This window comes from Arvicanthis niloticus, chromosome 9 (assembly GCF_011762505.2).
Source record: "Arvicanthis niloticus isolate mArvNil1 chromosome 9, mArvNil1.pat.X, whole genome shotgun sequence".
Lineage (NCBI taxonomy): Eukaryota > Metazoa > Chordata > Mammalia > Rodentia > Muridae > Arvicanthis > Arvicanthis niloticus.
Window position 1 is genome coordinate 66,803,233 of NC_047666.1, and position 22,512 is coordinate 66,825,744.

The following is a 22,512-nucleotide window of genomic DNA, read 5'->3' on the forward strand; positions in this document are numbered from 1 at the left end:
AGGAATTATTCTGTGCCACCTTATGAAAATTAAAATATGTGAAAGTCTCTGGTGCTATTTGAGATGAATTGAACTATAACAGCCTCCTGAAATATCCATGTTGTGAAGGAAACTGTGAAGTGTGAAATAACATAAATGTGGTGTCAAAACAATAATGTCTGACACAACAGGAAAAGCAATGAGGAAGGAGCCATTCATGCCTGTTACCATTGTCCTGAAGATCCACATGGATGTGGATGTACCAGTGTTCCACTAGCTAAGGATTTTATCTGTCAGAGAAACAGGGAGAGGAGGACTTGGGCCAGTGTTCCCTTCCCAGCCTTGAGCAGGATGAACAGACCTTGCCTGCTTTTTACAAAGGACCTTTACCCCTAGGTGAAGTCATCTGCTTATTTTACATTTACAACTTCCTGCAAGATTTTAGAAGAGCAGATTGCCAGCTGAGACTGCTTTGCAACATTATCCAGCTGAAACAAAGGATGGGTTCAGTGGTCTTTCCTATATCAACACAGTGCTAATTATTAAACTTGGAGCCTTGATCAGAATCTTGTCTTGGCTTCATGCTTCTCCTGCACCTCTGTTTTTGTTTTTGTTTTTGTTTTTTTTTTTTCTCATTTAAAGCCCCTTTTTCAAGGTAAACCCAGTTCATCCATGGCCGCTGGACAGCTACAGGTCAGTGTTCCCCTGAGTTAAGGATTTCTTTTGTCAGAGCAACAGGGAGTAGAGAACTTGAGTCTATGGGATGTGCTAATTCCTCTGATTTTCAGGCCTAGGGTCTTAGAGAAAGAACTACAAATGCCCCCAAGTCAGACATTCTCATATCACAAGTGAAAAAGAAGAAAGGTAAGGATTTCCTTAAAGTCTGTGATCAGAGTGGAATTGTACCAGGTGCTTGCAATTATATAGCAGTGGCTGCAGTCTGCTGGCTGTGAGTTCCAGAAGACGGGGTGTGTACCTACAACTTGATTACAAAGTGAGGAAAAGCCTGTATGAGGGTCTCATAGCTCACTTAAGACTCAGTGAAATGTTTTCAACTGTCTCTGTTATTTCGCTCAATGACAAGCACAGGGCTCTGCTTCATCTAAACCAAAGATTTGAGTAAGTGTGTGGGATTTTCACAAGTTGTCCATCTTGAGTGATTCTATCCATTTCTAGAAAAACTGGCAACTCTAGAATATATAGACATTTCAGTGTATAAGGGTGTCAGGGTTTATTTTATATAAGAATTATCTGAAAATTTGTTAGCAATGTATGTTCTTGCCACAAAACTCCTTCCTTTGTCAAGATAGTGTAGCCTTACATGGGGGGATGTGTGAATAAACACACCAACATTAAGTTTGCTCATGAAGCACACTTAAATAAGCAATCTTCCAGTCAATGAAAGCTGAGGAGATGACTTAAAAATATCAGTAGAGTGAAGAGAAGTCTGATTCTCTAAACAGAAGATTCAAATGATGCTTTGAGGACACTGAACTTTAGCTGTAAGTTCTGAAACCATACATGGCTACAAGGAATTCATATCTCTGATAAGAAGGTAAAGTGGCTTCTAATAAAGGTGCTTACAAATGCCTCTGTGATACAAAGTGTGAACTAACTGGGAAAAACAACCAGAAATTACTGCCCTTTATTCATATGAATGTGAAGTAAACTTACCACTTGCTGGTTACAAACTATGAGAAGCAATACCATCTACTGCACAGTAATGTAGCCATTATATATATATATATATATATATATATATATATATATATATATATATATATATATATATATATTCTGCTCCTTATTCCACAGAGGTGTTGCTTGAGGCATTGGCACACACACCAGAGCAGCTCTTTGGGAAGTCTGGACACCAGCTAGGAGATTGCACCCCAGTCCACTTAAAACCAAGGAGATATATTAGAGAATGGAGGAGGCAACTGAGGCCACTTCCACACTTCATCCTGCAGGGGATCTAGGCAGAACCCTCCCACACTGTTGAGAGACAGACCTACCCAAGGCTTTCTCAGAAGCACTAATGAAAGGGCATGACTGAACTCTGTGTCCTTGCTCGGGGTGGTGGTGGGGAAGGGAGAATTGGCAGTGCCTGTATAGTAATAATTTTCTTTTCTTTAAAAACACAGAAATCTTAGGTGAATATATTTTTGTGTTAATCTCAGGTATACTCACAGGGCTGCTTCAGAATGTCCACAGAGCCTGACTATGATATGCCTAGTGCTCTAACAGGGGTGTGATTTTGCCAGATGAAGATAGTTTATGTTTGGGTTATGGGGAGTTTTGAGAGGGTATAAAATGCTAGAGTCATGAGAGTCAGAGGCTGGGGTACTGCAGTTCCCCCTGCTGCTGCTGTCTGTTGTTTACTACTGTTTGCTGAATTGTTGGTTGGAGATATCCTGATTGTTGGGAGCCGCAGTGAGTGTGTCAACATTCGCCATTCCAAGATGGCGCCGGCACCTTGTCCTCCCACTAGTAAACAATTAACTGCGCAGGTGCAAAGGCAAAAAAGCGCACCAAAAGTCACTGCCCATCCCGGGGCGTATTATGGGTAATGAGTGAACAGCCAATCAGAAGTGAACACGTCACTCTAGGGTGTATTTAAGCTGTGCCTCTTCCTGTGTTTCAGCCCTTCCGCAGTCTTCACTTCTGCTGATACAAGATTAAACCCTCGCTGTGGTAACCACCCGAATACTGCCTCTCGTGTCTCTCTTCTACGGGCAAAAGGGGACATGGGAGGTGCGCAGAACAACTGGAGCCAAAACCCTAGAGTTTCAAGGAAACGCGGAGGCCCCCAAGTTTTGGGGCGGGTTAAAATACTACAGGACGAGGTACGCCTTTGGAAGATATGCCTGGGGTGGAAGCGTTTTTTGGCAAGCGGATTTAAACTCACCGCTGCCACTCCACTAGCTAGCCTCTTGCTTGCATTGCATTTGTTTTTAACTTATTTGTGTTGTGAGAAAGAGGACCACTCTGGCATACCAGAACCAGAGTGTGTTAGCGGGCATCAGGCCAAAGAGCCTGGAGAAATAGATAAGGCCAGAGAACCTGGAGAGACAGAGTACTCAAAAGAAACAGGGGCTACTGCAGAGCCTGTTAAGGTTAAGGACCCTCCACCGGTTGGTGAAGAGAGAGTGGAGGACAAAAGGACCCTCCTTTATGGCAGAATCTTTGGGGAACCAGAGCAAACAATGCCAGGGATAGAACAGATGATCTTTGAAAATGCCACAGCTGAATGCCGTGCAGCCATTGTCCCTCGTAGGAACAGGAGGCTACAAGATTGGCTGAGGGCCTGTTGTGGCCCAGGAAGGGGAGCTGTTTGTGCTTATTCCACAGGTGAAAACAATTCAATTTGGGTCCCTACGAGGCTGGTGCAGATTGTGGAGAAGAAAGCCAGATTGCAAGATGACGACCCTGATTCTTCTGATACTGATGTTCGATTTGGGGATAAGTATACCATTATGGGACATGGTTAGATCTTGAACTGTTCCCTTGCCAGTACATTCAAATGCTGCAGCACTGCCTTTGTTTACAGCTATTGAGTGTTACTTGGTTGCCCTGGCCTCAGGCGCACCGGCCAACAGCCTGAGTCATAAATGCTACAAGTTTTCCATTAAATTTTACACTTTGTTTTGTGGCAACAAAACTTTACAGCATAAAGGTAATCTACTTGGTGTTGATTTTAGAAAAAATAGATTGCTTACATCGTTAAAGATTGGTTTTGTTTCTCAAAATTATGGTTATACCCTAATATTACAAAAGAGGCTTAAATTTAAGGTTCAAAGTTAAAGTCAAAACCTAGCCAAGCCTCAGAGAACATGCCGGAGGGAGGTTACATTTACATTTGAATTGAGACAATGCAGACCGAGCTGCAGAAGCTCAGGTGCTAAAAGCTCCTTTTGTTCTGGGTCTTCAGACCAGGCCCTAGAAATGTGCTTACCAGAATTCGTCTTTTGTCCTCACTGTTTCTTGTGAGAGGAGGGATAAATCTAAGACCCAAAGACTTTACAACAGTCTGTGGGCTAAGAGTTATAATTATGCTACAGAAATTAAAATTATGCCTGCTTCCCTCCATGAGTATAGCTGTGCCTGCTGATAAAGTATGGTTCAGGTTGTTTTAATTCCTCTGTATTCGGAGTTGTTGAAGATGAGATGCTTTGGATTCCTCCAATGTATGTAACAATTATTAGAGGATAAAGTTGGCTTTTATCCGATATTCTTATTGGACTAAAAAGATTGGTTATTAAATTAATCCAAAATAAAGTTCAAATTTAAGATTTATATAGCCTAACTTGCCTACTCCAGCTGCTTATAAAATTATTATAGATATAAAAGATGTTTTTATACCTTCCCTTTACATTTCTGGTAAAGGTGAGAGATTTACAGTTAGTAAATTTATTCATAATTTTTAAGAGCCCATGAAGCGATATTTGTTAAAAATAATTGGTTCAGAAAATGGTCAATTGTTTTACTATATATATATATATATATATATATATATATATATATATATATAAATATTGTTGTTGCTTTAATACAAAAAATTAAGAGGTTAAATCTTTTAGTGTATATTATTCATTGTGTGATACTTTATTAGTGTATTTCTCTAAAGAAGTTTTTTCTGCAAGCCTTTGCTCCAATATAACGAGCTTTAAAAATTTTTTTAGAGTACTTATTGCTCCAGAAAGGATTCAAAGACAGTGTCTTTTCAATATTTGAGACAAGTTGGGGGCTGGTGAGATGGCTCAGAGGTTAAGAGCACTGACTTGCTCTTCCGGAGGTCATGAGTTCAATTCCTAGCAACCACATGGTGGCTCACAGCCATTTGTGGTGGGGATCTAACGCCATCTTCTGGCTTGTGAGTGTACATGCAAAAAGAAAATGGTTTACTTTTAATCTTGATTTGCTCTTAGTGATTTTTAAAAGTTGTTAAGAGATATTATTTGGCTAAAACCTCATCTTAAGCTAACCATAGGAGGATTTGAACCTCTGTTTGATATTTCCAAAGGGATGCAAGTCCTAAATTAAATCATATGTTTATTTTCTTGAATTTACCCTGCTTCAACACAATTAAATTATGTGTTGTAGCCACTTTTTAGAATGTTAAAAAAGGTGTATCTGCCTTTGTCTTGTTAAATGATATATTTCATGAAGTACAAAATGTTTCAGCTACACAATCTAATATCTCTAGCCATTTGAATAACATTAAAATTAATAAGGTGTTTTTTAAGAATGCATCTGTACAACCGGTGTCGGTGTGTGTGGACCCCCCATTTTTCTTTATGTTATCCAACTTTCAGAATAATTCTGATATCTTGGATTGTAAGAATGTTGCATGCTTTTTAGCACAATGCTGGAATGGATCACTAGACCTAGCCTTGGTTGTGCATATGCCTAACTTTGTGCCCATCCCAGTAGAAGCTGATCCTGAAACTCTCCCTACTACATCATTATTGAGACTTAAAAGAGACTTCGGTCAATCAGAGAGTTGATTGGCTCCAAGCCCATGTGGAGCAGCTCACGGATGTGGTTCAAATGAGCTGCGTGTCAGCAACCCCACATCCAGGTATTACACCTCTGAGATTTGTGAATGATACATTTATTCAAAGCCATAATCTTTCTGCTTATTTAAAAGGGAATTGGATTGGGGAGTTGGACCAGGTGCAGCAACAATTGCAGATCCAGATCTTGAGCCTTGATGGAGCGCGGATGGACCCTGTTACCCCTGGCGATTTTACTTCTTGAATTTCTTCTGCCTTTTCTTTCTTTCTAAAGGGTGGGGATAGGCCTGTTTTGTACAGCCCTATGTTGTGGATTGGTGTTCATGATGGTTGGCCTGTAAGCTCAGAGCCCAGCAAAAACGTGACAAGGCCGCTATCACCCAAGCACTCGCAGCCTTGGAACAAACATCTCCCCCTGAAATTTGACTATCTATGCTAAGAAAGAAACTGATGACTGAGACCCTCAGTCGATGCACCCCAAGGGTTCATCCCATTGCACTGGGTTGATGAGAGGTCTAAGTCCAGACAGCCCTTGCCTGAATAGCTGTGGTACCTGAATAGTAGGTTGACAGCCCTTGCACTCCTGGGAACTATATTCCATTGCACAGGGACGGGTGTCAATTCCTCTTTACATCCCCTTAGCCCTTGCACCCAGAGGACTTGTTTCCATTGCACCTGGTAGGGTAAGGGAGAATCTTTGGGCTGTAAGCTCTTGGTCACTTATTCCCCCAAGATGGAGTTTGCTTGATCGGGCTTGAGTTCGAATCTTGATTGGTGCCACGCTTGATAGGCAATAGGCTGTTCCATCTTAAATATATAGATAGGGGGAGATGTTGGGAGCCGCAGTGAGCGTGTCAGCATTCGCCATTCCAAGATGGCGCCGGCACCTTGTCCTCCCACTAGTAAACAATTAACTGCGCAGGTGCAAAGGCAAAAAAGCGCACCAAAAGTCACTGCCCATCCCGGGGCGTATTATGGGTAATGAGTGAACAGCCAATCAGAAGTGAACACGTCACTCTAGGGTGTATTTAAGCTGTGCCTCTTCCTGTGTTTCAGCCCTTCCGCAGTCTTCACTTCTGCTGATACAAGATTAAACCCTCGCTGTGGTAACCTCCCAAATACTGCCTCTCGTGTCTCTCTTCCACAGGTTAAAGGGGACACGGGAGGTGCACGGAACACCTGATGACAAAGATCAAACTTGCCCCAAAGAACTCAATTCCCCCAGTCAGCAGGAAGTAGTCTAACAATATCTATGCCCCCTTTCCCCTCCAACCTTCTTTCTCTAGTATCTACTATTGAAGGTGTAGAAGGGATGGGGGTGGTGTAGGAAGGTAGGAAAAAGAACCAAATAAATAATGAAAACCTTGGGTTATACGTGGCACCCAGAATCAGGTAGGCAGAATGGGAAATCTGATTCTGATGATGTAGGAAAATGGCAGGAGACACAGGAATGAATATTCCACTTCAAGATGTCAGCAAAAGGCTTCTCACAGCTACAGTAGATCCCCCAACCCCTGCACTTTGCTCCCAGAAGGAATTTATGGGTTTTTTCCCTCTTTTTATAGTCTCTTTCTTTAAAGGTTGTGAGAATGGCAGAGCAGTATAAAAATTGCAGGTGGTAATGAAGGACTCTGAGGGAAAAAAATAGAATAAATGGGAAAATGAAAGGGTCTCTCTATTCTTTTATTTTTGAAAGTATTGCAGAGTTGGCTGTACAACTAGAAAAATTGTGAGTACAGGTGAAAGCACTTGGGAATCCAGTAGAGCTGGAAAAGGGAAAATAAAAGTCCTTAGACCCTGTGACTGAACAAGAGAACAGTGAGAGCGTCCTGAAAAAAGAAAGAAGAAAGCAAACCCTGCCACAAGGCAGGGATCATTGGTTTCCCCTGTAACTGAACAGCACACAGTTGCTAATGAGGTGGATCATGATTATGATGCAATAGTATACTGTCCTATAGAAATGATAGATCTGAGGTGTTTTAAAGAGGCTATGATTTCCAGTGGAATGCATTTACCCTGTGCAAAACATGTATTAAGTAACTGGACTATGCAAAATAGAAGATTGGAAAGGTAGGGTATCAACTGTGCTAGAGGCCAGTCAGCAGTTAGAATGTTTATCATGGTGGAGGGAGGAAGCACTGAATACTGAACAGTGAAACAGAGCAAGTAGAATGAATATTGTCAAAAATCATTTGCTTGGAGAAGAGTGATTCTCTGATTTACAAGAAAAGATTTGATTTGAAGATGCTGTTATAGAACAATGTTGCTTAGTGGCTTTAAGAGCTTGGGATAAAGCTGAAGAGCCTGGGAAAAGGTCCACATTATTTACAGGGATTGTACAGTCTTCTGGGGAAGGAAGACTTCATACATTTCTTTAAAAGACAGGATTCAGCTGTGAATAAAAGGCATACTATACCTTGATGCAAGACAGGTGTTAATAGAGAACCTTGGGTTTGAGAAAGTGAATACCAAATGTAAAAGAGATATCAGACCATTAAAGACAAAAGCAGTGCCAATGGACAAGTGGATAAGGTTCCCAATATTGGTTCTTGAGTGTATCATGCTAGTATCACAGGACAAGCTATTGCTAAGTGTCTCCAGTATCCATATGCCTAGTGTTTCAATTGAGAATAATTCAGTCTTCCCCCCCCAAAGTGTGGCCATGCTGCTAAAAGCCTCAGATATCAAAATGTCCAGTGCATTAACTGTGACAAATATAGTACTTTCTACGAGAAAAGAGTACAAGCCATCTCTTACAAGAATGGATTTTTGAAAAGAATGCTTTTGGCTTCCAAGGGTTTGAAGATGTTGTGGCAAGGGATACCATTGGACTAAGGTTTGTAGGTTTAAGAGGTATAACCAAGGAAGCTTCTTGACAACTGGAAAGGAAGTGAGGGACCTGGAAGCTCAAGGCCACACAGGGAAAGTATGAGAACAGCTGAGAAAGACCAGGTAATAGAAAAGAACCTTAGGGTCTGGAGATATGCCTCAGAGGTTGTTCCAGAGGTCCTGAGTTCAATTCCCAGCAACCACATTGAGGCTCACAGCCATCTATAATGGGATCCGATGCCCTCTTCTGAAATGTCTGAAGACAGTGACAGTGCACTCATATAAAATAAATAAATAAATAAACCTTTTTAAAAAAGAACTTTAACCCCTGATATCAAAAAGCATTTAATTCATTGAAACTGTCTGTCTATAATTTCTCAATAAATATTTCAACTATTTTTTTCTCTGACTAGTGTTGGAGGGTTGTGTTAGTGGCATTTTAAAATGAGCTTGTTACAGTTTTCTCTGACCCAGCTAGCTCTCAAATAGTTCTCAAAAAGACTGAACTAGTTTATTTATTTATCAAGCTTTAAGGGCACAGTAACTCAGCAGTTAGTATTCTATTTTACTGTTCTATGCTAATCTGGCTACCTCCAGCCAAAATCCTCAAGATTTTATGGCTTCTCTGCTCCAGATTTTTTCTAATGCTCTCTCATGAATTCTCTCCTGCTCCCTTCCCTGGCTGGCAAGAAGTCCCACCCTATTCTCTCTCCCCTCAGTCAGATCAGGGAACAACTGGGGAACTAGTGTTTACACAAGACTGAGACAGGAGATTCTCTGAATAAGGACTGCACCAGATACAGTGGAGACAGAAATCAGCACTTGCATCCTCACACAGTGCACAGTAACATTATGTCTACTGGGCTGGAAGGGGTAGGAGTGGTGTAGGGAGGAAGGAAAGAGAACTCTATAAATAGCCAAAAAGTTAGGTTACAGGCCTGTCTGGACCAAGACATCAAAGGATTGGGGGTTTTGGTTCCTGAGAACTTGTCTTTTTCACATACAATACTAGGTTTAACAGCACCAAGGCCACTGTATACTTGGTCTGTCATGTGCTTTAGCTTCTCCATATTTCCTTTGTGCATCACTGCTTGATTAGCTTCTAGTGAACTTCTTCCTATTGCATGATTGCTTTCTTCTGACTCTGTCCCATTTCTCGCCTGAGAATAGGGTATGAGGTGCTGTATTTATTAATAAGCTTGCTTGGCATAAAATATAGCTTCGGCAAGACCTCCCAAGCTTACCTGTTTTATCTTCTTTATCTCTAACTCCACAGGCCTTCCTGCTCAGGACCATTGTCACTGAAGAATGGTACCACAGGGTCACCACAGAGAGGCTATTTTTCAATAAAACAAAGCAAGGGGCATAAATGAAATGCTCTGGTTTGCTTGCAGACACCTGAGAACTGTTTCTGTCTTGATATACGTGGATTACCTATGGGCACATTCCAAGAACAGAGCCCAAGATAATAGATAGCAGTCACAGTTTATAGACAGATAGTAGAGAGAGGGAAGCAAGAAAATATGTTTGAGAAATAAAATAACTTCAATCTGAGGGGGAATTCCCTCAAATGAAGAGCCCATGTAAACACTAAGAGAGGTGACTGGTTTTACAGATGCCCAAATCATAGGGGAAAAATTCAATTCATGCTGATCCACAGAAACACCAAAAAATGGTGCAACCAAAGAAAGAAAAGAACCCGTGACTATCGAGGTCATAGACCCTGAGGTGGTTTGAGTAGGAATGGTCCCCAAGGATCATGTGCTTGAATGCTTAACCACACAGAGTGGCACTATAAGGAGGTGAGGCCTTGTTTAGAAAGTGTGTCACTTTGGGGGCAGGATCTGTGGTCTCATATGCTCAGGCTACACCCAGTGTGCTGTTCAGTCTCCTTCTGTCTCCTGTCAATCAAGATGTAGAACTCTCAGCTCTTCCTCCAGCATCATGTCTGCCTTTATGCCACCACGTCTTCTGCCATGGCAACAATGGACTAAACCTCTGAACCTGTAAGCCAGCACCAACTGAATGTTTTTCTTTATAAGAGTTGCCTTGGTCATGGTGTCTTTTCACAGAAATGAAACCCTAACTAAGACAGGCCCTAAAAAAGAACACACTATTAGTATTTTAGATAACCAGTCACATTGTCAGACTACTACCTAAATATCAATGTTTATATCCATAGATCAATGTGCCCCTCCACCTTAGTCTGAAAAGATTCCTTTTGCAGTGTGCCCAGGCTAAGTGAGCAGGGCAATAACCACAATGAAGGCGATAACCAAAAATTCAGCACTACCCATTGATATAGCTGAGGTGGCAGTTGGCAAGAATGGCAGGATAATATTAACTTTTAATAACAATAGGACATAGTTATAGCATATATATATTTATATATAGTTATATAAAGTTATATATAGTTAAATATAGTTATATACTGTTTGTAATTGACCTAGGAACCAAAATCATTATGATTACAGAAACAAAGTACAGAATAGCAAAAGTTCATGCTAAGTACTAAACTTTCCTGAGGGTCAGGGTGACCCTTAGTTTTATCATTAAGTCCATCACATTAAGCAAGTGCTAAATCTCAAGAGCTGAGCATAGGTGGGGATAAAGGAGCCACAGTCACAGGAGCAAGAGCAGTAGCAGCCAGGCCCAGGCCCTGGTTGAGGCAGGAGCTGAAAGTGCTGACGTCCATCTTGAAGCATGACCACATGCATTTCTACATTACCAGTGCCTGCTTGGACAAGTGGAGCTGTAAATTCCTGCTGGCCTGAGCCAGAGAGGTGAGGACAGATTAGCTCACAAATGCTACCTCCCCTCACAGGATTCTGTGCCTGGGGTGGGGGGAACCCCTTCCATATCCACTACAACATCACAGAATCTTACCCTGATGTGGCCACTCCCCTTCTGGTGGGTGGAGTCTGCTGTCTTGGAGGGGCTCTGCTGGGTTATCACCACCCCGCAGCCTGGCTGGACTGATGGCTGATGTTTTATAGAATTGGATACAGGAATGGACCAAGAGAAATGTCTGATAATGTGTTATTGAATGTCACACATCCAACTCTCTGATGTCTCCCTAAGGAGAATATAGAGTACAGACCCATTAGGAATTCTTCCTGGCTTAGAGTCAGTTTGTCAGACACAGATTCTGCTTATTTGTTAGAAGGACATAGGCCTCAATGGAGCTCTGACTTCTTCAGTGGCCTCAAAGGCTTCTGTAACATTTCCTGATGAAAACATCCTCCAAATTATTGGAGCTATGGGTTAAAACTGAGGAAATGTTACAATGTATTTCTTGCCTTGAAAATCTAGGGATCCTGTGTTAAAGCTGTTGGACAAACATGCTTAGTGTCAGTCACACCCTGACCTCAGCATCCAGGCAGGGAGCTCACTAAGGAGGTAAGAAACCAGAGCTCTTGCTGGTGTTTCTCAACTCTGGCCAGGACAGAAGCAAAGACATTTCCTGTTTCAGTGAGAATCAGAACTGTCCATCTTTGGTGCCTCTACTTCTAACTCTGCTTGACCTATGTTGTCTCCTGCATTAACAGTGTAAGCTTTGATTCTGTGTCTCCTACCTTAAAAGCATAAGCTTTGAGTCTTGTGTCTCAACTTTTCCTTACTTTAAGCTGAGGCTCACTGTTGTCTTGGAGTTTGGTTGAAAATTAACAAATGCAGTAGTAAAAGTCAGCTGGAGTGTACACACACACACACACACACACACACACACACACACACACACCTTTCCCCCACCTTGGTTTTTTGAGACAGTTTTTTTCTGTGTAGCTGTGGCTATCCTGGAATTCAATTTGTAAACCAGGCTGGCCATGAAATCAGAGATCCAACTTCTTCTGAGTCTTGAGTTCTAGGATGAAACGCATGTGCCACCAAGCCCAGCTAGAGACTTTTATAATGTAATTTTTATTCAGTAAAATTGGCTCATTTCTTCCATATTTCCATGAATTTTGAGAAGATGTATAATCACATTCACATCAAGATATAGACCCAGAACCCAGTTCCCAGTACCCAGTGTTCTTCTGTAGACACGCCTTACCTCTGTACCCAGACCATGGCACCCTTCTCTTTGTGCTCTTACACACTTGTTTTCAAGAACACCATGGAGATGGATCCCTGCAGTAGGAATGCAGCTGAGAGTCACCCGTAGTGCATTCAGCAGCTGTGCATCAAATACCAACACAGCTGGATATGGTAGAAGATTCCAGAGCAAGAGGGATGTGAGGTATAAGCTGGGATTGCACAAGATGAGTCTCAAACCCTAAAAGAAAGACAGTGTTACAAACCGGTCAGGGAAAACTAACAGGAAACTGGTGGGTAACGTGTGTAAAGAGAACAGGATACTGACAGGTAGAATTTCCCAGCAGAAAACCACTGTTCTGAGGTCAGATTCTCTGGCTACAGTACAAGAGGATGTGTAGGCATAAATTTTTTTACAACCTATTTTTAATAAGTTTTCAATCTCTCTTCCAGCCCACCACACAGCCGAGATACTGTAAGAGAAAAGTTATTAGGATATGGGGAGTGGACCTGTTCAACAGTAGTTCTTTGAGGCAAGCTCAATCTTCTTTGTCAGGAGTTCAGTCCTTTAGCAAATATCAAATAAGATTCAGCAATTGCAGACCAATCTCTACCACGCACCCCCGAGCCTTGCATCTGCGGAAGATAAAACACGAGACGCAGAGATCGGGTAGTTACTGCAAAATGAGGCTTTACTCAGTACCACACACGTGGAAAACGTGGAAGGGTTGAGCTGTGGAAGGGGCCTGGCTTAAATACAGTCTAGAGTGACGTATTCACTTCTGATTGGCTGTTCGCTCACCACCCAATATTATGCCTCGGGATTGGCAGTGACTTTGGCACGCCTTTCTGCCTAGCAACTGCACAGATAATTGTTTACATCTGGAGAAGACACGAGGCTAGTGCCAACTTGGGGTGGCAGATTATATTGCGGCTCCTTACATCTCCCCCTGTTTAGATTATTAAAATGAAACAGCCTTTTGCCTATTCAATATAGTACCAATTAAGATTCGAACTCAAACCCGATCAAGCAAACTCCTTCTTGGGGGAATAAGTGATCAAGAGCTTATAGCCCGAAGATTTTCCCTTACACTAACCAGGTGCAATGGAAACCAGTCCTCTGGGTGCAAGGGCTAAGGGGATATAAAGAGGAATTGACACCCATCCCTGTGCAATGGAGTATAGCTCCCAGGAGTGCAAGGGCTGTCAACGTATTATTTAGGTACCACAATTATTTAGGCAAAAGCTGGCTAGACTAGACCTCTCATCTACCCAGAGCAATGGGCTGAACCTCTTGGGGTGCATAGACTGAGGGCCTCTGTCATAGGCTACTTTCTTAGCCTAGATAGTCAAATTTCAGGGAGAGATGCTTGCTCTAAGGCTACAAGTGCTTAGGCTTAAGCTACCTTGTCAAGTTTTTGCTGGGCTTTGAGCTTACAAACCAACCATCTATGAATACTAATTCACAACATAGGGCTGTACCAAGCAGGCCTATTCCCGCTCTTTAGAAAGAAAGAAAGAAAGAAAAGGCAGAAGAAATTTAAGAAGTAAAATCTCCACGGGAAACAGGTTCCATCCGCACTCCATCAAGGTTCGAAATCTGGATTTGCAATTGCTGCTGTACCTGGTCCAACTTCCCATTCTACTTTCCTTTTAAATAAGCAGAAAGATTATGGCTTTAAGTAAATGCATCATTCACAAATCTCAGAGGTGTAACACCTGGATGTGGGGCTGCTGACACACAGCTTATTTGAACCACATCCGTGAGCTGCTTCACATGGGCTTGGAGCCAATCAACTCTCTGATTGACCAAAGTCTCTTTTAAGTCTCCATAATGATGTACTGGGATGGGCACAAAGGTAGGCACATGCACAACCAAGGCTAGGTCTAGTGATCCATTCCAGCATTGTGCTAAAAGCATGTAACATTTTTACAATTCAAGATATCAGAATTACTCTGAAAGTTGGATAACATAAAGAAAAATGAAGGGTCTACACACACCAACACCGGTTGTGCAGATGCATTTTTAAACACCTTATTAATTTTAATGTCATTCAAATGGCTAGAGATATTAAATCTTGTAGCCGAAACGTTTTGTACTTTATGAACCATATTTAACAAGACAAAGGCAGATATACCCCTTTTTAACATTTTAAACAGTGGCTACAACACATAATTTAATTGTGTTGAAGCAAGGTAAACTCAAGAAAATATATATATGATTTAATTTTGGACTTACATCCCTTTGAAAACATTAAACAGAGGTTTAAATCCTCCTATGGTAAGCTTAAAATGAGGTTTTAGCCAAATAATATCTTTTAACAACTTTTAAAACTCACTAAGAGCAAATCAAGATTAAAAGTAAATTATTTTCCTTTGCATGTACACTCACCAGCCAGAAGATGGCGTTAGATCCCCACCACAAATGGTTGTGAGTCACCACGTGGCCGCTGGGAGTTTAGCCTTTATATTTTAAATTAAGTCTAGCCTTTAATGGCTGAGCTATCTCTCTAACCCCAATTTATCTCAAATATTGAAAGACACTGTCTTTGAATCCTTTTTTGAAGTAACAAGTACCCTAAAAATATTTTTAAAGCTCATTATATTGAAGCAATAGCTTGCAGAAAAAATTTCTTTAGAGAAATCCACTAATAAAATATATACACCAAAAGATTTAACCTCTTAACTTTTTGTATTAAAGCAACAACAATATTTGTATATATATATATTATATATTATATATATATTATATAACATAATATATATATATAATATAATAATATAATATATAATATATATATATATATATATAATGTAAAACATTAACCATTTTCTGAAGCAATTATTTTTAACAAATATCGCTCCATGGGCTCTTAAACATTATGAATAAATTTATTAACTGTAAACCTTAAACCTCTCACCTTTACCAGAAATGTAAAGGAATGGTATAAAAATATCTTTTATGTAAATATTTATTGAAATGGTAGCTGGAGAAGACAAGTTAGGTTGTATAAATCTTAAATTTGAACTTTATTTTGGATTAATTTAATAACCAATCTTTTTTGTCCCATGAGAATATCGGATAAAAGCCAATCTTATTCTCTAACAATTGTTATACACATTAAAGGAATCTAAAGCATCTTATTTTTAACAACTTTGAATATAAAGGAATTAAAATAATTTGAACCATATTTTATAAGCACATTTCTAGGATCCGGTCTGTGAAGACTCAGAACAAAACTTAGCAGTTGGGCTTCTGTGGCCGCGGCCTGCATGTCTTAATTCAAATGTAAATGCACTTAACCTCCCTCTGCCTGCCGATTTAGGCTTGGCTTGGCGGTTCAGGCATAGGCCTGAACTGAGCGATTTTGCTTTTACTCAAAATCTTAAATTTAAACTGTAAACCTTAAAAGACACGTGTTGTATCTTTTTTCTATAAACATAGGCAAATCAAAAATTTTAAACTTTCGGCTGAGCTACCAACTGTAGCCAATGGAATATTGGCCGTTTAACTATGTATCTGACCATGACCCACGGCGGTATACCCATCACCAAATGGAACTTCCGTGTCCGGAGACTCAAGACTGTAATCTTGCAACCCAGCTTCCTCAGACAGCTCCAGCTCCACCTCCTGTGCCCACACCTCCAGCGGCAGCGCGGCTGCCGCAGCCAGCTCCGCCATCGCGGCTACGCCAGACACACTCCGGAAGACGAGAGGGGCTGAAGGACGGATGGACTCTCGGCTCAGCCGCCGAGAGCCGCAGGCGCTGCCATTGTCGCTGCCACCATGAACCAGGGACCCAAATTAAATTGTTTTCACCTGTGAAATAAGCACAAATAGCTTCTCCTCCTGGCCCGCAGCAGGCCCCTAGGCAATCTCGCAGCCTCCCGTTCCCACGAGAGGCGGCTGCATCCGCCTCGGCATCCTCAAAAATCCTTTGTTCCCTCACTGGCATTGTCTGCTCTAAACTCGCAGGGTTATCTCTCTCCTCTGCCTGCCTGTGCCTCCCAAGTGCTGGGATTAAAGGCGTGCGCCACCACCGCCTGGCTTGCTCTGCCTGCCGCATGTAGCGGAACCCAGAGGCTTCTGTAACCAGTCCGACTCGGGCTGCGTGCGTCCCTGCTCCCACAGTCCGAGCCGAGAAGCACAGCAGGGGGCCCTCAAACCCCAGCGAGCCACTAGCTTTCTTAGTCCAATCCCAGCACCTCTACCCTGCGCACAGGTAGCTGCCTCCCCAAAGATTCTTTCATAAAAGAGGATTCTTTTTTCCTCCAACCTCTCCCCACCTGCCGGTGGTTCAATGAACTCTGCAGCAGTCCGTGTTTCTTTTGAACACCCTATTCTATCACAAGGCCTTCCCTGTAGCCTGCTAGTAACACTCTTTAGTTCTGGTATGCCAGAGTAGCCATAAAACAAATGCAATATAAGCAAGAGGCTAATTAATGGAGTGGCCACGGTGAATGTAAATCCGCTTGCCACAATTTCTACATCCGACATATCTCCTAAAGATGTACCCCGCACACCTGCAGTCTTTCAACCTTCCTCGACTCTCGGGGTCCTTCCGATGCGCCTAGAAAATTCCACCGAGCCTAGAAATTCCCGCGTGCCTAGAATTTCCACCCGCCTGGAAATTTCGCGCGCCTGGAAATTCCCGGGTTCTCAGCACCAGATCTACCGCGCACCCCCGAGCCTTGCATCCCCGGAAGATAAAACAAGAGACGCAGAGATCGAGTAGTTACTGCAAAACGAGGCTTTACTCAGTACCACACACGTGGAAAACGCGGAAGGGTTGAGCTGTGGAAAGGGCCTGGCTTAAATACAGTCTAGAGTGACGTATTCACTTCTGATTGGCTGTTCGCTTACCACCCAATATTATGCCTCGGGATTGGCAGTGACTTTGGCACGCCTTTCTGCCTAGCAACTGCGCAGATAATTGTTTACATTTGGAGAAGACACGAGGCTAGCGCCAACTTGGGGTGGCAGATTATATTGCGGCTCCTTACACCAATCCTCTAGGGAAGCAGACACCAGGCATGAACCAGCAGCAACTGTTCAGTCTTCTTAGCAAGCAGAAACCAGGCATCTATAGTTCAATCCTGAGGAAATCACCAGGCTCACTAAGTGGCCTGAGTCAAGGACACAGAAGCAGCAAGCTACTGCAGGAAACTCACCAGCAGTTCTTGGGTGAGAGTCTCTCAATGGCAGTGTTATCACAAGTTGAACTCAACAACTCTATGTAAGGTGAACCAATGCACACATGTCTTTAGTGAAGAAGAACGAGGCAGAGCAAACTGAACCACTGCTCAGCACTCATCTCCCGCTGTCTGTGGGGACATGTTTATACTCCTTCATCCCAGGTCTTTTCACGTGTTCACTAAATCAAAACATCCATTCACTTGTGTCTGCTTCCAGAAAACATTCTTTCATGTGTTTGCTTTAGCAATACATTCTTTCAACTGTGTGTCCCAGCAAAACTTCATTTGACATACTAAATTTCCAAAGAAACTAGGAGTTTCCACTTCAGAGGCTGGTGAGTTTTTGTTATTGTTTTGATTTGGGTGGAGATGGAGATGGTGATGGCGTGCAAAGGTCACACACATGCCATGACCCCATTTAGAAGTGAGGGGACAGCTGTATGTAGTTGTTCCTCTCTTCCCACTTTTGTGTGAATTCCAGGGACTGAACTCAGGTCACCAGGCTTAAATGGCAAGCACCTTTACCCACAGAGATGTCTTGCTGGCCCAAGGATAACTGAGATGGCAGAGAAATACTTTAAGGATAACTTGAGATGACCAGCAAGTCCTAGTTTAGGGACCTCTGGGAACAGAAATCTGAGGAACATCTAATCAGCAGAAGATATGGACAGGTGCATGTATGACACCCAGTTTTCCCCTTTCAGTCATTTTCCCTAGACCTAAGTAATATATTTGAGATTTGCAAAATACAAGGTTTAATTCACAAAGCTGCTATAAACACAGGCAGGTTTTAAGTAAACACAGTTAATCCCCTTGTGAATAGAAGGACAAGGGCATATAGTAAAAATAATCTTTTTTTTTTTTTCAAAAAATGCTAAACTGCTTTTCTCTATTTCACCCTATGCTTAGTAACATTGGGCATGTTTAATGTATGTACTTACTATGCATGTGTCATTTTTGTTCGATTTTTGGATCATTTTAAAAATGAGTATGTGTTTATAATGTGTATACATTTTATTAGGTGTGTATGCATGTGCACTGTAGAGTGGCCAAAGTGGACACTTCTTAGGTAGAGAAAGGATGATATCTCTTCGGCATAGGATGCTAAGACAGTTGGTTCCTATGGTGAAGCATCCCAAGATGATAGATAAGTTCACACCTCGTCCTGTGTACAACTGAACAAAAATGGATCACAAACACAAACATGAAACCTATCAATTTAAACCTACTAGAAAGGTTAAAAAATAAATTTCTGAGTGAGAATTTGTCTTAGGAAAAGGTTTTTTTCACTTGTTCTCGGAAGGAGAGCGCTCCCTTAAAGAATCTGCCTCCAGTTTTCCTTCTGCTAACCTAACAACTTGAAGGCCTAGACTGCTTCTGTCCCCTTTAAAAGAAAATTCTCTTTTGGCTCCGCCTTTCGCGCAGCTGATGGTATCTTGGACAGGTCCACTCCTGCCTCAGTCAATATTGACATGGAAGTTGCTGCTGACATTTCCCTCCCTAGAAAATCTTTCTTCAAAACCTCCCAGTAATGAGTCTTTTAAAAAGCCCCTGTTCCACTTTGTGCGCTTTTGGGGACATTGGCAGTCTGCCGACCACTGATGAAACGAATCTTCAGGGAGAGGCAGCCTATTATGAATCAGATGGTTATTACAACCCTCAAAAAAAAACAACCACAATTGCCTTAGCCTCAGGTCCCCCACTGACAGGTGTTGCCACACTCCTGTCCTTTATTCCTCAGCCAGCTTATGAAATTCTAGATGCAGTCTTTGACCCACCTGCTATGTCTGATGCAGGCCGCCAGCTAACTACTGATACTACATTTTTTGCATTGAATGGTAGAGACCCAGAAAGAGCAGGTCCAGCTGATCAGGTCCCCCAAGCAGCTGGAGGCAGAATTACTTACCCTTATGCCTCCGTCCTTAACAGCCAAAAAGGAGGCCGCATCGCCTGTAGGTGGCAGCATTGCCCGCGGTACAGGGAGCTCTGAACTTTTTTTCTCAGAGAAAGCCTCTGCCAAATCTAAGAAAAAGAGACTGCTGGCTTTACCCCTTTCCCTAAAAGAGGTGGAAATATAATTTCTAGAGATTCCCCATCCCCACTGACTGATTTGGAGAAGGGACAGAAGCAAGCAGGGAAAAAGCTATAGATGATGAACTTCAACCTGATTCGCAGGGAGCAGAAAATCTCCCACTACCTGAACCATCCCCAACTGAGCAGGAGGAAGCCCCACCCCCTATTGTTACAAGTGCTTAATTTCAAGATTTTGGAGAAACTTAAAGCAGCAGTGTCTAACTATGGTCCTACAGCCCCATTCACATTGGCACTTTTGGAATCCTCCATGGAAGGATGGCTCACTCCTTGGAAGTTTTCCCAACTCAGTAGGGCTGTGCTCTCTGGAGGAGACTTTGTACTTTGGAACTCAGAAATGGCACAGACTGCAAAAGAAATTGAGATCAGGAACTGTCTGCGCCCAGACACTAAGTAATAGACAGTGTGAAAGATCTTGGGCAGCTGCCTTATAACACCTTGGAAGCCCAAATGCGTTTTTCACCAGGGCTTCTGGCTCAAGTCCACCAGGCATGCCTAGCAGCTTGGAAAAAGCTGCCCCCAAGATCAGGCTCTTCCACTGCTCTTACTAAGGTGATACACGGAGCAGATGAGTCCTATAATTGCTTTATTAGCCGTCTTACAGAGACTGCCAAGCACCTGTTTGGAGTGCAGGAGCCTGAAAATTCCGTTATTAAACAGCTTGCCTTTGAAAATGCCAAACCTACTTGTCAGAATATTCTGAAACATCACCATTCTAAGTCACTGGTGGAATATGTTCATCTCTGTGCAGGGCCTGGAACGAGCCACGCTATAGGCTTGGCGATTAGTGCCGCCCTTCAGAGGGCAGGCTTAAGAGGCTCCCAAAAAATGTGTTATAATTGTAGGCAGCCCGGTCATCTTTGGTGAGAATATCCCCATCCTTGCCAGTTTCAGGGACCTCCCATTGGGGGCCAGAGGAATGACCCCCTGGCACATGTGTTACTGACCACCTTGTGCCCCTGTTGCCAAAAAGACAAACCTTTGGCCAGAGACTGTAAATCCAAGATAGACAGTCAGGGATGCCCCTTACCACCACGGTTTCCGGGAAACTTCCTGAGGGGACACACCCTAGCCCCCACCTCCAGAACAAGCCCCAGGTCGATAGGGTTTGTTCCTCAACAGATTTCACATCACACACTAAGCCCATTATCCAACAATACAGTCCCCAGTCGTCCGTTGCCCAGCTCTGGAGAGCCACAAAAAGCAGCTCAGGACTGCTGGGCCACCTCCACAACAGTATTAACCCCAGAGGAGGGCATTCAGGCCATGCCTAATAACTTACAGGACCCTCTACCACCAAATTCTTTTGGCAGAGCCTCAGGTTCCTTAAAGGGACTCCAGATTACACTTGGAGTTACAGATCCCGACCACCAGGGGGAGATCAGGTTCTTGCCAGTACTACAGAAGGCCCTTTGCTCATACCTGCAAAACAGACCATAGCCCAGTTGTTGCTTTTTCCCAAGGTTACTACTAAAAACCCCTACCTTAAAGACACCAGGGCCCCCAGCTACACAGGAATAACAGAAGCCTTTGGGCCCAAAAGATTACTTCCTCTTGCCCCATGCTTACTTTTAGTTTAAATGGAAAAACATTTTAAGGTCTCTTAGATTCAGGTGCTGATGCCACTGTCATCTCTGACAGGTTTTGGCCAGCTGCTTGGATGCTGACTAATTCAGCCATCCACTTACAGGGGATTGGACATTCCAAAAACCCTCAAGTCAGTGCTCAGACCTTTAACTGGGTATATCAAGAAGGAAATTCAGGCACAGTAGTCCCCTATGTGGTCCCAGACTTATCAGTCAATCTCTGGGGGAGAGATAATCTCTCCCAAATGAATGTCTTAATGTGCGACCCAGTGACGTGGTGACAAGACAAATGCTGGCTCAGGGGTACCTACCAAGACAAGGATTACAAAAACAGGCACAAGGCATAAAACACAAGAAAAGCTAACACAAGAAAAGCTGGCTGCTGCCAGGCAGTTGGTGCAGGAACAGTTGGCAGCTGGCCACACTGAGCCATCTTCTTCCCCTTGGAATTTCCCAATTTTTGTTATTAAGAAAAATCTGGCAAGTGAAGACTCTTACAAGATCTCTGTGCAGGTAACAGAGTTATGATTCCTATGGGAGCCCTGCAGCCTGGTCTTCCATCTCCCGCTGCCATACCAGCAGATCTTTTTAAAATTGTTATTGATTTAAATGATTGTTTTTTTAACATACCTCTTCATCCAGATGATTGTCATCATTTTGCATTCAGCATTCCTCGGATTAATTTCCAAGGACCCATGGACCATTTTCATTGTTGAGTCCTCCCTCACGGTATGAGCATGGCAAATAACCCTACCCTAGCCCAGAAGTATATTGCCCATGTAATCCAACCTGTCAGAGATGCCTGGCCACAAACATACATTCTTCATTATATGGATGACATTTTACTGGCTGCCCCTAATAGACAGCAAGCCCTCTCATGTTTTCAACAACTTCAGGAGGCATTGAGTTCACAGGGATTTAAAATTGTTCCTGAAAAAAAAAAATCAGATGAAAGATCCTTATTACTTTCTGGGGTATGAACTCGAGGTGGGACAAATTTGTACCCCAAAGATTGAGCTTCAGCTTTCCTCTCTTAAGACTTTACATGATTTTCAACAGTTGCTTGGGAATCTTCAGTTTGTTCATCCCTGTTTGGAGATTCCTCCTGAGGTTATAGTTCCCCTTGATGAGCTTCTTTCAGGAGACACCCTTTATCTCCGCGAAACCTTATACCCCAAGCCATTTCAGCCCTACAGCAAATAAGTCAGACCATATCTTCCCAAATCGCATTTCATATTCATTACGCTATCCCAATTTATTATATTGTTTTTACTACAACACAT

General features: G+C 42.6%; 1 protein-coding gene and 1 pseudogene across 2 annotated transcripts in view; one reads left to right on the forward strand and one right to left on the reverse strand.

The window, feature by feature from the left end:
- LOC117714930 (C-type lectin domain family 2 member E-like) overlaps positions 1-16,038 on the reverse strand; it is a 44,386-nt pseudogene extending 28,348 nt beyond the window's left edge.
- LOC117714819 (killer cell lectin-like receptor subfamily B member 1F) overlaps positions 1-22,512 on the forward strand; it is a 525,987-nt gene that overhangs the window by 45,383 nt on the left and 458,092 nt on the right. The window lies entirely within an intron of this gene.